General features: G+C 45.2%; 1 protein-coding gene across 1 annotated transcript in view; it reads left to right on the top strand.

The window, feature by feature from the left end:
* The first annotated feature begins 343 nt into the window (after positions 1–343).
* Positions 344–16393, top strand: part of MYO7A (myosin VIIA) — a 199889-nt gene continuing 183839 nt past the window's right edge. Inside the window, exon 1 of the mRNA XM_067466470.1 lies at positions 344–636. The gene's annotated coding sequence lies outside the window, so the exon portion shown is untranslated. The remainder of the gene's footprint in view (positions 637–16393) is intronic.

Raw genomic sequence — 16393 nt, forward strand, 5'->3', positions numbered from 1 at the left:
GCCTCTAGAACATGGCCCTATAGCCCGAAAAAACCCGCAAGAACCTAGTGATTCCAGCCATGAAAGCCTTCGACAATACATTTTTATTATTATTTCATCAAGATGAAGGCAAGAGGAGGCACTGAATCTGACCTTTCCTAGTAAGTTAAGGCAAATCCAAACAGCAACACCATCTCCGATCATGTGCACTGTTTCTTACTGATAACTCTGGCCACCTTGACCACACTCAGACGATGCCTGTCCATAAGATTGCCCTGGTTTTCATTTGTGAAATAATGGGAGGTGGAGGAGGGAGAAGCCGACTTGGCCAGCTCAGTTCTTGCTCTCTTTTTCTGTTTGCGCTGTAATCTCTCCGCTCCTCCCCTCTGTAAGCAGGATCAGCGGGTATGAATGGGCGGCTATTGAAGTGAATCAGGTACTGTGGGCAAAGCAGCTCTTGACAGCAAACAAATGGGAAGAAAGGGAGAGAGAGAGCCAAGGCAGGCTGGTGGAGAGGAACAAGTGGACCTCTGAGCAATGCACCCAGCTCTCCACTGGACCATGTCCATTCAAGCCAGCTCTTGCTTTCAAAACCATTAGAGATTTCTATCCATCCACTGTGTGGCCTTGGAGAAGAGGGTTCTCTGCATCAGAAAGGTAAGACAGGAGCAAAGCCCGGTACAGGTTTCCCTTTTAATTCATCTGGATTTGCTCTAAAGCTTCTTAGGGCCAGTGCTGTGCCCAAAGCCTGGCTGAGAGCATCCCTTGTTGCTCTTTCCAAGTTATAATGTGTTTGTTGACCGAGAAGGGAGTGCGCTGTTGCTTCTCAGGAGGGTTTTGCCCAAAAGAAAAGAACAGAACAGAATAGTTTTGTATAAATAGAATACAATGGGCCATTCGTATTCCCTGGGATTCAGTTCCAGGACTCCCCAGGATACCCAAATCCATAGGTGCTCAAACTTTGGTATATACAATGACAGTAAATTGGTCCTCTTATATAAAATAGTAAAATCAAAGTTTGTTGTTTGGATTTTTTATTTTTGAGGGATGTGTGTGGGGGGGGGGGGTATATTTTACAGCCATGGATGATTGAATCTGTAGATATGGAGACCTGGCTGTAGATGCCTTTGCTGGCCAATATAGCCTACTGAAGTTTATCAATTGTTTTGCAAAGATATTGTGCTTCCCTGTTTGAATATCCCTTGAACGGGAATCTAATATGCTCCAAAACTGTACATCTGGGTGGCTGAGAGAGTGACACCTTTGCTTTCTGCAATGGACATAAAGTTTGTTTCATACACAGCATTATTAAAAATAGTGTGTATAAAATGACCTACAGGCTCTCTGTATATGAAATATCAGTGAATTTCATGTCTATATTCAAATCTTATCTCCAAAATATCTCACTATATAGGTTGTTGTAGGTATTTTCAGGCTATATGGCCATATTCTAGAGGCATTCTCTCCTGACGGTTCACCTGTATCTATGGCAAGCATCCTCAAAGGTGAGGATGCTTGCCATAGATGCAGGTGAAACGTCAGGAGAGAATGCCTCTAGAACATGGCCATATAGCCTGAAAAAACCTACAACAACCCAGTGATTCCGGCCATGAAAGCTTCGACAATACATTCTCACTATATAGATCAGGCATGGGCAAACTTTCTAACTTAGGGGCCACGTACTAGCACTCCCTGCTAGGAGGACTGGCTTTCTGGCGACAGAAGAAAAGAAGGGAACGAAGAAGGAAAGAGAGAAGGAAGGAAGGACAAAAGGGACGAAGGGAAGGATAGAAGGAAGGAAGGATGAAAGGGTGGAAGGGAAGGAGTTAGTAAAGAGAGAAGGGGGAAGGGAGGAAGAGAAGGATGGAAGGAAGGCAAGGAAAGAGAGAAGGAAAGACAAAAGGGAAGGATTTAAGGAAGGAAGGAAGGAAGGAAGGAAGGAGAAAGAGGGAGAGAGGGAGGGAAGAGGGAAGGAAGGATGAAAGGGTGGAAGGGAAGGCTGGAAGGAGAAAGAGGGAAAGCAGGGAAGGAGGAAGGAAAGAGAGAAGGAAGAAAAGACAAAAGGAAGGGAAGGATGAAAGGATGGAAGGGAAGGAAGGAATGGAGGAAGGGAAGGAGGAAGGAAAGAGAGAAGGAAGGATGGACAAAAGGGGATGGAGGGAGGGAGGAAAGAGAGAAGGAAGGAAAGGGAAGGAAGAAGAAAGGAGAAAGAAGGAGTGAAGGAAGGAAGGATGAAAGGGTGGAAGGGAAGGGAAGGAAGGAGGTAGGAAGAAAGACGGAGGGAAGGAAGGAAGAAGAAAAGAGGAGGGAGGGAGGGAGGGAGGGAAGGAAGGAAGGAAGGAAGGAAGGAAGGAAGGAAGGAAGGAAGGAAGGAAGGAAGGAAGGAAGGAAGAAGGACGAAAGGGTGAAAGGGAAGGAGAAACGGGGAGAGAAGGAGAAGGAAAGAGAGAAGGGAAGGAAGGAATAGGACAGGACAGGATAGGATAGTGAGGGAGAGGAGGCCTGAGATAAGAGCCCAATGGGCTGTATTCAGCCCCCGGGCCTGAGTTTGCCCATACCTGATATAGATGAAAGCACTCCAAATTCTGGTCCCAAGGATTTTGGATTAGAGATACTCAACCTGTATTCTCTGCACTCTCTGAGATCTCTGGTAATTTGTGCCATTGTCACATTAGTTACACCTTCGTCAAATTAATCGGATGTGATTTTTGTAGATCAATCCCCTAAACTTGCTTGTGTTCACATATAGTTAGAAAGAGTGCCATAGTTTGGAAACTAAAGTGCAAGCCTTGTGTTTTGAGAGGATATAGGTATCTTGCAGGCATTATCCAAAAAGACATTCTTTTCTATGGAGAAGATAAGGGGCTGATGTTGCTTCTTTGAAAGTATTTTTACTCTCTTCACTTTTTATAAGAGGTGAATTGTAGATCACTAGTTATGGCTTTGCAAGCTGTTAGGCCCAGGCTGTCTGAAATATTATATTTCACTCTCCAAAACCGCCCAAGACTTAAGATCCTCATGAGATGATTTTCTTTCAGGTCCATCACCATAACAGGTCAAAAGGAAGAGTCTTATTTTCAGCTGGAGGATCACCCTCCCACTAGGAAACACAGGAAACAACGAAATTGTTAAGCCCGACAGATATTATTCGGTATACCTTGGGTTTTGATTCCAGGACTCCCCATAAATACCAAAATCTGTGGATGCTCAAGTCCCATTCTATACAAGGGAAGAGAGAATGGTGTCCCTTATATCAAATGGCAAAATCAAGGTTTACTTTTGGGATTTTTTTTTTTTGGAAGAGGAAAATATTTTCAAGCCATTGATGGCTAAATCCTTGGGTACAGTATCTGTGGATAATGGAGGTGCATTCAATTCACATAAGATAGAACTTGTAGCTAAAAGCAGGGGGAGAATTCTACAAGTATTTATCTGTTGCTTACTAAGTTAGAGGCATCTTTTAAGCTAAACTGTTGAAATGAAATGGTAAAGTTATTGCTATGGATTGCATTCCTGCTTCTCGTGTCATTGAGAAAGAAAGTATGTGACTTTCAAACTGGAGAAGCACAAGAGCATCTTTAATAGCACTCCCTTCAAGTCTCAGGTTGTTGTTCTTCTTCACTGTCATCAAGTCAACTTTGACTTGTTTTAGTTGTAGTTGTTGTTCAGTCACTTCTTACTCTTCATGACCTCATGGACCAGCCCACACCAGAGCTCCCTGTTGGTCATGGCCACCCCCAGCTCCTTCAAGGTCAAGCCAGGCACTTCAAGGATAGCATCCACCCATCTTGTCAGCCCCTCTTCCTTTTTCCTTCTTTTCTCCCCACATCACTTTCTTCTTCAAGCTTTCCTGTCTTCTCATGATGTGGCCAAAGTACTTCATCTTTGCCTCTAATGTCCTTCTCTCCAGTGAGCAGTCAGGATATATTTCCTTGAGTATGGACTGGTTGGATCTTCTCATGGTCCAAGGCACTCTCGGGATTTTCCTCCAACACCACAGTTCAAAAGCATCTATCTTTGCTCAGCCTTCTTTATGGTCCAGATCTCATGTCCATAGGTTGCTACGGGGAATACCAAACCCTCAAAGTCACCTTCTTTTTAACAATCCTGCAAGGCTCTTACAGATTCAAGGTTGGTTGAGTTCATGGGACACCATCTTCCTCTTTTCCTATTGCCCTCCACTTTATCAAGCAATATTACCTTTTCTAGTAAGTCCTGTCTTCTCATGCTGTGGCTGAACTACAACAGGCTCAGTTTGGCTTCTAGGGAGTGTTCAGGCTCAATTTGCTCATCCCTTTGAATCCACATAACTTCTTTCCATCCGTGCATCTCCAATACATTGATTGTCTTCCTATCACTGTCGAGTTTTTACAACCAATCACAGAAATGGGGAATATGATGTTATGGGCCATCCAAAGTTTCCCTTTGCAACCCTATACCAAACAAGCTCAGCACCTCAAACAATGGCTTGGGTTCTTTATGCTGTTGAGATCAACCCTGAGGTGAAGTTAGCTACCGTAAGCCTCTGTTCTGCTGTAATGTAGCTTTGCACGCCGCCCAGTATCAGATCTTGGCTGCGACTTGAGAGTTTGCAGTAGTGTGAGTTACACAGGAATCAAAGCAGTGTAATTCCTTGCTGCCCGTCTGGCCTGTGCCATAAGGAGGCCAAGACTTGACATGGCTCACTTGAAGATCAAGAGTTGGTCTGATGGGCTAGCATTACCCATGGAGAGATCTCTGCAGAACATTAGGGAAAACTTCCTAATGGTTAGCTGGAACCTTTGAAGTATCCCAGAGCTTTGTATCTTTCTGGAAATTACGTCCAGATCTGATTCAACCCAATTCCTATACAGACAGATCCCAGCACCACCACTATTCTTTTGGGCTGATCAGCACAGTGGAAGCTGTTGCTTGGTCCAGATGCTGATGAGCATCTTCAAGTTTCCTATTTTGTGGGAATCCTTACATTTAAAACAGAGCTGGACTAGAAAACCTTCAAATGAAGGACAGCTTCTAATAAAAGGATGACTTCCAACAGCTCCCACTGCATTGATACCCTGGAGAAGATGCATTGTTGACATAAGATCCAAACATACTTTTCAAAAGATGAAAGCAACAGATTAGGGTCAGCTTGTGACTCAAAGAGATATCAAGTGATTGTGGCAAAATCTAGAGAAATCTCAGGATACGTCTACCTTCGCTGTAGCCATCTTGTAATGCTAGCTTTCATGTCAGTGGAGATATAAATCCGCTCCAGGTTTTGCTCCAAGCAATTCTCTGGCCTGTTAGGGAAATAGAGGAGGAGGACCACAGTGATGAAAAGCCTGAAATCCTTGCCTTTTGAGGAGCAGCTGAGGACGCTAGGCGTGTTGAGCCTGGAGAAGAGAAGCTTGCGAAAGGCCATGATAGCCATGTTTACATATTTGGAAGAAGGGACAAGATCTGGAAAACATGAATCCTCATGAGGAGCTGCTGAGGGAGCCGGGTATGTTTAGCTTGGAGAACAAAAGATTAAGAGGAGACATTTTATTTATTTCGTATCAAAAGCATTGCATAAATTAGTATAAAAGCGATAAAAATAGAAGGAACGCAGGTGGCTAAATATCTTTTGACCAAAAACAGGCAACAGCAACGGCATTGTCTGTAGCCTCCAACAATTCCTCCTCTGTACATGAGGCAGGGCATAGTGGACAAGCATACAGATGCGGAGTTGTCTATTCTGCTCCACAGTCACACAAGGTGTGGGATTCGTTTAGGTCAGTGGTTCTCAACCTTCCTAATGCCGTGACCTCTTAATACAGTTTCTCATGTTGTGGGGACCCCCAAACATTTTTTCCCATTGCTACATCATAACTGTAATTTTGCTACTATTATGAATTGTAATGTAAATATCTGATATGAAGGATGCATTTTCATTCACTGGACCAAATTTGGCACAAACACCCGATACGCCCAGATTTGAATACAGGTGAGGTTGGGGGCGGGGGGGGGGGTTGATTTTGTCATTTGGAAGTTGTAGTTGCTGACATTTATAGTTCACCTACAATCAAAGAGCATTCTGAACACCACCAACGATGGAGTTGAACCGAACTTGGCACACAGAATTCCTATGACCAAAAGAAAATACTGGAAGGATTTGATGGGCATTGACCTTGAGTTTTGGAGTTGTAGTTCACCTACATCCAGAGAGCACTATGGACTCAAACAATGATGGATCTGGATGAAACTTGGCAGGGATACTCATTATGCACAAATTTGAACACTGGGAAAACAGACCTTCACATTTGGGGGTTGTAGTTGCTGGGATTTATAGTTCACCTACAATTAAAGAGCATTCTGAACCTCACCAATGATAGAATTGGGCCAAACTTCCCACACAGAATCCTCATGACCAACAGAAAATACTGTGTTTTCTGATGGTCTTTGGCGACCCCTCTGACACCCCCTTGTGACCCCCCCCAGGGGTGCCGACCCCCAGGTTGAGAAACACTGGTTTAGGTAGTGCCATTTTACCAGGTTGTCTTTTGATCTGCCCACCCCACTTCTGAGTCTGTTCAGGGACTTCCAAGTTGACCATTTTTGGTTTGCCCCGGAGAACGACCCTCGTGGGGGGTCATCCAGTTGGGGTTTCCAGGTTTCGCTGCCCAGAAGTATACCCTTGTTGTTGCTGGGGGACGCCAAGTGGGTGGCTTTCATAGGGTTCAACCTTATTTCTCTCACATTTAGCAACTTCCCCTCGCACATCAGAGGGGCAATGCTAGCTAGCTTGTAGAGTTTATTCTGATTATTCTGCATGTTTCATCCAAAGCCATGCTCACCTGCTTTGAGAAGACATTATGTTGTTGTTCATTCGTTCAGTCATCTCCGACTCTTCGTGACCTCATGGACCAGCCCACGCCAGAGCTCCCTGTCGGCCGTCACCACCCCCAGCTCCTTCAAGGTCAGTCCAGTCACTTCAAGGATGCCATCCATCCATCTTGCCCTTGGTCGGCCCCTCTTCCTTTTGCCTTCCACTTTCCCCAGCATCATTCCCTTCTCTAGGCTTTGCTGTCTCCTCATGATGTGGCCAAAGTACTTCAACTTGGTCTCTACTATCCTTCCCTCCAATGAGCAGCCGGGCTTTATTTCCTGGAGGATGGACTGGTTGGATCTTCTCGCAGTCCAAGGCACTCTCAGAACTTTCCTCCAGCACCACAGTTCAAAAGCATCGATCTTCCTTCGCTCAACCTTCCCTAAGGTCCAGCTCTCACATCCGTAGGTGACTACAGGGAATACCATGGCTTTGACTAGGCAATGGATCTTTGTTGCCAGTCTGATGTCTCTACTCTTTACTATTTTGTCGAGATTGGACATTGCTCTCCTCCCAAGAAGGAAGCGTCTTCTGATTTCCTGGCCACAGTCTGCATCTGCAGTCATCTTTGAGCCTAGAAATACAAAGTCTGTCACGGGCTCCACACACACGGTTTCGCTCATGACATCATTGAGGTCGTCAAGCTCCAGCGCCACAACAAGGCGGTGATCCTTTGCTGAAGGAAGACATTATAGCCATGTTTATATATCTGAAAGGATATCATATTGAGGAAGGAGCAAGTGTTATGGTTCTGCCTGTGATTGTTTCATTGCCCGATGTTTCAGAGAACAGTGAACAAGCTTTTGCAGACCCTCAGGAGTCTGAGGCTCGGGATTTTGGGCAGGAGTCTGGCATTGGTCCTGATGCGGATGAGGATTCTGGGATTCTCAGGCCAACAGTGGAAATGCTGACAGTCCTGAACTAGCTTTCCCAAGAGAACCAAGGTCGGAATTTGATCGGAATGTGTTAATTGGAGATGTAGAGCTGTCTGAGTCCCCTGAATTAGATAAAAGAAAAGACATTTGTCAACAGAGACAGATGGCTGAAGGGAGGCACTGTTCTCTGAGACTGGTATCTAAGAAAGGCACCTCTCAGAATTCTCAAGGAGAAAGACATAGTTTCTTAAGTAAAAATGAGGGATGATTTGGATTGATTCTTCAGAAGAAATCAACGCTTAGTTAAGGGAACATACCTGGTACCTTTCTCTTGTTTCAAGTTTCATGGGCCTTGGATTTTTCTATGTGGTTTTTCATGATTTCTAGTGTTCTTCATGGTTTCTTGCATTTGCTCCTGGATTCAAGTGGTTTCATGGACTCATGTAATTTTTTGGATCTTTGCTATGCCTATCATGTACCTTTAATCTTCTGGATTGTTTTCTGTGCCAATGGATTATCGCTTCCAAGTTTTTAAGTGACTGTTTTCACATGGAGTATATTTTGTATTACTTTTAATTGCTTTTATTCTTTTGCTGAAGCTACATTTAATTTTTAATAAACTGCTTCGCTTTTTGATTGAACTTGGGAGTGTGAGATCGGTTCAGAGGTGCCTTCTCAGCCCTGGTGTGCAACAGCAAGCTTGCTTTCTGCTCCTCCATGTGCTAGGATACAAAGCAATAGATTTAAACTTTAGGAAAAGAGATTCCATGTAAACATGATGAAGAACTTCCTGATGACAAGACCTGTTTAAATGTGGAACCTACTACTGCTTCCTGGGAGTGCAGTGGAGTCTTCTCTGAAGGTTTTCAATCTTGTCTGGATGGCCATCTGTCTAGAGCAGGGGTCCTCAAACTAAGGCCCAGGGGCTGGATATAACCCTCCAAGGTCATTTACCCGGCCCTCGCTCAGGGTCAACCTAAGTCTGAAACGACTTGAAAGCACATAACAACAATAACAATCCTACCTCATCAGCCAAAAGCAGGCCCACATTTCCCATTGAAATACTAATACTCATTTTAATTATTGTATTGTTTTTAAGTACTTTTTACAGTACAAATAAGGTAAGTGCAGCGCGCATAGGAATTCATTCATATATTTTTTTCAAATTATAATCCGGCCCTCCAACAGTTTGAGCGACTGTGACCTGGCCCTCTGTTTAAAAAGTTTGTGGACCCCTGGTCTAGAAGGCTTGGATTCCTGCCTGGAAGAATGGCATTCGACTCAATGGCCCTTATGATCTCTTCCAGTTCTATGATGCTATTCTCCATTGAGTTTGGATAGCATCATTAAAGTTTGCATTACAACAGAATCCCCCAGTGCCAACTTATTATATTATGGGTAGTAGAAGGCAATAACAACTGGGAATCCAGCAAAGCTTCTTGCTGCACCAGTCCATCAACCAGAGATCCTAACATTTCCTTGGGAGCAAAGGGAAGCATTATCTTGATACAGAATGGGGAACGCATGGCTCAACAGCAGTACGTGTGAAAAAGATCTTGGAGTCCTCGTGGACAACAAGACAAACATGAGCCAAAAATGTCATGCAACGGCAAAAAAAGCCAATAGGATTTTGGCCTGCATCAATAGGAGTCTATTGTCTAGATCCAGGGAAGTCATGCTCCCCATGCTCTTGGTTAGACCACACCTGGAATATTGTATCCAATTCTGGACACCACAGTTGAAGAGAGATATTGACAAGCTGCAACGTGTCCAGAGGAGGGTGACTCAAATGATCAAGGGTCTGGAGAACAAGCCCTATGAGGAGCGGCTTAAGGAGCTGGGCATGTTTAGCCTGAAGAAGAGAAGGCTAAGAGGAGGTGACATGATAGCCATGTATAAATATGTGAGAGGAAGTCATAGGGAGGAGGAGGGAGGAAGCTTGTTTTCTGCTGCTCTAGAGACTAGGATGCGGAACAATGGCTTCAAACTACAAGAAAGGAGATTCCACCTGAACATGAGGAAGAACTTCCTGACCGTGAGAGCTGTTCAGCAGTGGAACTCTCCACCCCAGAGTATGGTGGAGGCTCCTTCTTTGGAAGCTTTTAAGCAGAGGCTGGATGGCCATCTGTCGGGGATGGTTTTAAGGAGATTCCATCTGGACATGAGGAAGAACTTCCTGTCTGTGAGAGCTGTTCAGCAGTGGAACTCTCTACCCTGGAGTGTGGTAGAGACTCCTTCTTTGGAAGCTTTTAAACAGAGGCTGGATGGCCATCTGTCAGGGGTGCTTTGAATGCAATTTTCCTGCTTCTTAGCAGGGGGTTGGACTGGATGGCCCATGAGGTCTCTTCCAACTCTATGAGTCTATGATTCTTGTCTACATTTTGTCTTCCTTGTTATTGATAGTTATACTTTTTATCTGGTAGAAGCCAAGAGGTATCATGCTAAGGTTCCCTGGAAATCAGTACCATTCTCTGTGAATTTTAAAATCCCTCTCACTCCCATGTATACTTTGTGGCAATGAGTTCCATAAATCAACCTCGCTCTGTGAAAAAGAACCTGTTCTCTCCCACTTGCTCTAAAGCTTCTGCCCGTCTACATGGCCCTCTCCAGCTCGTGCTTACTAACTTGTGACTTTGCGGCCGGCCGTTACCATGGAAGGGATTAGTCTAGTGTGAAAGAAAGCCTGTTTAGTTCATCCACTTTCAAAGCCTTTTTCTAGAGCAGCAGCAGCAACTGGCTTCCACAGACAACATGGAAGGGGGAGGAGAGGAGAAAACTTCTCGTTCTTGGTCTTCTTGGTCTCTCTTCTTGATTTGCAAGAAAACTAGAACATTTCCTACTCTTGATCTTGATGATTTCATTTGATGAACAACAGTATGACTGCTAGCACCTATAATTTTCATATAATACACCATAGGTTTGTTATGAACCAAGAAAACAGGTGATTTGAGGAACCAACAAAAGCCCAGTTGACCCCTAAAGCAAGCGTGGGAATTGACTTTCAGTTCTCACAAGCTGGGAATGTGAATGCTGGAATTTGAATCTACAGCATCCCTATCGTTTCTGGACTGGGGTTCATTTATTTATTTATTTGCTTTATTTCTATACCGCATTTTTCAGCCCTTAACAGGCGACTCAATGCGGTTTACATGGTACAATTATCAAACAGTGTCAGTGCAATTAAAACATAACAACGCAACAAACAGGATCAACAGCATCAATCCACAACAGTTAACAATCAACAAGACAGATCAACAAAACAGACATAACATAACGCCTCAGTTGAAATCAGATCCGTTCTCGTAATCCTTGTGCCATTCCTATGTTCCATTTACCCTCTTCCTATGATTGGTTGCACTGCTTAACCAAACGCTTGTTCATAAAGCCAGGTCTTAACCATTCTCCGAAACGTCAGCAGCGAAGGTGCCTGTCTGATGTCTGCCGGTAGGGCATTCCATAGCCGAGGGGCCACCACTGAGAAGGCCCTGTCTCTCGTCCCCGCCAAGCGCGCCTGTGACGCAGGCGGGATCGAGAGCAGGGCCTCCCCAGACGATCTTAATGTTCTGGTCGGTTCATAGGGGGAGATGCGTTCGGAGAGGTAAGCAGGGCCAGAACCGTTTAGGGCTTTATAGGCTAAAGCCAGCACCTTGAATTGTGCCCGGTAGCGGATTGGCAGCCAGTGGAGCTGGCTCAGCAGAGGAGTGGTATGCTCCCTGAGTGCCGCTCCCATTAGCAACCTGGCCGCCGAGCGCTGGACCATCTGAAGCTTCCAGGCAGTCTTCAAGGGCAACCCCACGTAGAGCGCGTTGCAGTAATCAATCCGGGATGTAACCAGAGCGTGGACTACCGTGGCCAAGTCAGACTTCCCAAGGTACGGGCGCAACTGGTGCACAAGTTTGAGTTGTGCAAATGCTCCCCTGGACACCGGCGAAACTTGGGGTTCCAAGCTTAGCGATGAGTCCAGGATCACACCCAAGCTGCGAACCTGCGTCTTCAGGGGGAGTGTAACCCCGTCTAACACAGGCTGTAACCCTATACCCTGTTCGGCCTTTCGACTGACCAGGAGTGCCTCTGTCTTATCTGGATTCAGTTTCAATTTGTTAGCCCTCATCCAGTCCGACACAGTGGCCAAGCAGCGGTTCAGGACCTGAACAGCATCCTTAGTAGTAGGTGGGAAGGAGTGACAGAGTTGGACGTCATCTGTGTACAGATAACACCGCACCCCGAAACTCCGGGTTGTGCTGGTACAGTTGTACCAGGAGCTCCATTTCTGTTTGCTTTGCATTAAATGTTTGTTTGTAATCCCAGGCTTGGGATTTTGCAGCAGGGTGGCTTCCCGCTATAGTTTGCAATCATAGGGCAAGCCACCTGTCAATTATCGTTAGGTTCCCTGGTCCCGCCCCTTTTTGAGTTTTGGAGGGAAAAGAGCCTTTTTGAGTCAGTTCTCACAGAGAAGCCTTTCGCACAGGACGTAAAACGAAGAGCTCCCATAGAAAGCTTCGTCTTCTACGGCTTGGCCAGGGAGATATTCAGCCTACAGCTTGGCCGGGGAGAAAAGGCCCCACAGCTTGGTTGAGGGACTTCAGCCGGCCATCACAGCAACCTGAACTCCTTCTTTTCCCCTGGAAGTCTACAAAACTCTGCTTGGCAAGGGTCGCTCACGGAAGCCAGACACAGTTGGTACCGGGTGCAGGGACTCCACGCCAACAGAGGCAAAGACAGACTGCCCAGATTAGAAGTTAAGGATTTCCCCATTAGTTAGTATACAGTTATGAAGATAGTGCCTGTTCCCAGTGAACAAGATTGCAAGAGCCAATAGACTGTTAAGAAAGCTTTGAAGTACCTGTTTGTTTTCATCAGTAAAGAACTTTGTTGGACTTACTTTAAGCCTCTACAGAACTTTGTTTGTGGGGAGGTCCAAAGGCCTTTAATCTGAGGCATCCCTGGCATCCCGTTGGGCACAGAGAATTTATGTCCTGTCTACAGTCTAATGCACAGGCCCAGCGTGCGACATCACATGGCTTGAATGATTATTAGATTAGCAAAGCTATGACAGAAGATGGAAAAGATCTCCAACTTCTTGCAGAAGACACTCTACTTCTCAGTCTTCTCTTCTCCAAGCTAGGTACATGCAGCTCCCTCAATCGTATCTCAGAAGGTTTGGTTTCCAGAGCTTGGTCACCCTTCTGTGGACACATTCCAGCTTGACAAATACTATATAAAATGACAAAATCGGGGTCTGCCTCTTGGAATGGTTAAACAATTGATATACTTTACTTAGCTTGAGAATGATGGTCGTCCAAACATAGTATCTTGGCTATGGATAGGTAGGGACCTGTTCTTGATCTTTATGTTCTCCTGCAGTGAGTACATCAGTTTCAGGTGGAAGGTGGTTCTGGTCAGGGTTGGCTTGATGCGCCTTCCTCTTGGCACATTTCTCTCTCCATTTATTTATTTGTTTGTTTGTTTGTTTGTTTACAGTATATTCTGCCCTTCTCACCCTGCAGGTGAGAAGGGTGACTCAGGGCAGATTACAATGTACATATACATGGCAAACATTCAATGCCATAGACACACAACATATATAGACAGACACACAGAGGCTATTTAACATTCCAGCTTTTTCATGAGGGTATTCTGGTCACCAGGGGCGCTGTCACTTCATCGTCCATTTGTGACACTGATGAAGTACTTCCTCATTCTTTGCATGCTTGCTGGAGATTTTATGGTGTCGTAAATTAGCCTCCCTGCATAAAGGGTACCTACATTTCCTACTTGACAGATGCAACTGTCTTTCGGGCTGCAAAGGTCATCAGCAAGCTACACAAATTGGTCCAATGCTCACTTTGACCCGGGCTGGCTTCAAACTCATGACTTTTTGGCCAGAAGTGATCTTAATGCAGCTGACTCCCAGCCAGCTGCGCCACAGTCCCAGTGCCTCTTCGAATTCCGCAGCACTGCTGGCCAAAGCTGACCACCAGTTAGAGCGCTCAAGGGCCAGGGCTTCTCATTTCTCGGTATCTATGCCACAGTTTTAAAGGTTGGCTTTAAGCCCATATTTAAATCTCTTTTCCTGTCCATCAACATTACATTTCCCATTCTTGAGTTGGAAGTAGAGTAACTGCTTTGGGAGTCGGTGATTGGGAATTCGGACAATGTGGCAGAGTTGATGGCATAGAAGCATCGCTTCAGTGTTGGTGGTCTTTGCTTCTTCCAGCACATTGACATTTGTCCGCCTGTCTTCCCAAGAGATTTGCAGGATTTTTCAGAGACAACGCTGATGGAATCGCTCCAGGAGTTGAGTGTAACATCTGTAGACAGTCCACGTTTCGCAGGTGTATAGGAAAGTTGGGAGGACAATAACTTTATAAACAAGCACCTTGGTCTCCCTACGGATGTCCTGATCCTCAAACACTCTGTGCTTCATTTGGGAAAAATTGTGCACTTGCGGAGTTTGGGCAGTGTTGCACTTCAGTGTCAATGTTGACTTTTGTGGAGAGGTGGCTGCCAAGATAGCGGAAATGGTTGACATTTTCTAATGTTACACCATTAAGCTGCATTTCTGGCATCACAGAGGGATTGGCTAGTCACTGCTGGAAGAGCACTTTGGTTTTCTCAATGTTCAATGACAGGCCGAGCTTCTTGTATGCTTCTGCAAAAGTGTTTAGAGTGGTTTGTAGATCTTCTGAATGTGCACAGATTACATTATCAACAGCATATTGGAGTTCTATAACAGATGGTGTTGGAACCTTGGTTTTGGCTTTCAGTCTGCTGAGGTTGAATAGCTTGTGATCTGTCCGATGGATGATTTCCACTCCAGTGGGAAACTTCCCATCAACAAGATGAGATAAATAAATAGATATTGAACCACCAGAAGGCAAAGGTGAGACTCACAATCTCAGCCACAATTATGGATTTTGGATTATTTTGCATAAGGGATGTTCAACCTGTATCCTGGTGCTAAATGTGAGAAAAAGTTCGTAGAAGAAATGTTCAGATGGATCCAAGCGAGCATGCACTGCCTCCTTCAGCAGGAGAGCAGAAGCAATCCTTTTCAACGCTTGATGAAAATTTAATGCCTGCCGGCTGCAAGGCCAGGAGAAACTCAGAGGTGGTCTGTGCAGAGGTGCTATGTAACGTGAGGACATAATTTGATTTGGGACATAATCCCCCTTTGCTGAGTGCAGCCAAAAAGGCCATTTGAGTAATGGCAATCCAGGCTAGAAAAGAGGAGGATGGAAGGGGGAAGAGATCGACGATGTAGAAACCAAATGCTTTACCCACTTGCAAAGAGCGAGATAAGGACCTTCCTTTGTTTATGGAGCAACTGAAGAAGAGATCAAAGAAATCACCAGCTTAAAAAGTGAAAGAAGTTATCATTGGTCCCACCATGTTGGAATGTAGCAGGGCTCAGGTTGCATTGCAGCAGGTGGTCTGTGGTTTGCTCTTCTCCACACTCGCATGTCGTGGATTCCACTTTGTAGCCCCATTTCTTGAGGTTGCTCTGCATCTCGTGGTGCCAGAGCGCAGTCTGTTCAGCACCTTCCAAGTCGGCCAGTAGTCTGTGTGCCCAGTGGTATCAGCCATTGATTGAGGTTCTGGGTTTGAGCCTGCCACTTTTGGACTCTTGCTTGCTGAGGTGTTCCAACGAGTGTCTCTGTAGATCTTAGAAAACTATCTCTTGATTTAAGTCGTTGACGTGCTGGCTGATACCCAAACAGGGGATGAGCTGGAGATGTCTCTGCCTTGGTCCTTTCACTATTGGCTGCTACTTCCCGGAGGATGTCAGGTGGTGCAATACCAGCTAGACAGTGTAGTTTCTCCAGTAGGGCGTAGACACCTTGTGATAATGCGACATGTCTCATTAAGAGCCACATCCACTGTTTTAGCGTGGTAAGATGTGTTCCACACTGGGCATGCGTACTCAGCAGCAGAGTAGCATAGCGCAAGGGCAGATGTCTTCACTGTGTCTGGTTGTGATCCCCAGGTTGTGCCAGTCAGCTTTCGTATGATATTGTTTCCAGCACCCACCTTTTGCTTGATATTCAGGCAGTGCTTCTTGTAGGTCAGAGCATGGTCCAGAGTGACTCCCAGGTATTTGTCCCAAGTGGCCAGATACTGGTCAAAGGACATTTAATCAACTACCAAGCTTGCAAACGTTGTGTTTTGTCTGTTTGTTTGTTTTGTTAAAAATGTAATACAAATGTCTGGTTGCTCCTGACACGATAAATAAAAACCATGTTGGAATTAAACTGGTATCGTGGATCTGTTTGCCAAAATGGGTATGCACGCTATTTTCTGTTCATCTCCAAGGAGAATCATGAAGTGCTGGTTCTCATAAATCCTATTGGGGTGCATCTACACTATGGAATCAATGCAGTTTGATCTCACTTTAGTTGTCATGGCAATGAAGAGAGCTGCCGTATCTCACTCTGCCCCTGGCAAATGTATTTCTTCCTTTCCTCCAGGTGAAATGGAGAGAAGCTGTTGATGATTCCAGCTAAGGATCTGTTAGTTCCAGATTGCAGGTTTCTCAGGTGTTTGCTGTGCATCGGCACATTTTACCTGCGCCATTGTTGATTTGCACTTTGTTCTGCAAACAGATGTTGCGCATTGCAAACATTTTCAGGATACGTCCCATTTAAGTTAGAGGAAAAGTAGTCTCACCCTTAGTAACACCAGAGCAGGA

The sequence above is a fragment of the Anolis sagrei genome, chromosome 3 (genome assembly GCF_037176765.1).
Source record: "Anolis sagrei isolate rAnoSag1 chromosome 3, rAnoSag1.mat, whole genome shotgun sequence".
NCBI lineage: Eukaryota > Metazoa > Chordata > Lepidosauria > Squamata > Dactyloidae > Anolis > Anolis sagrei.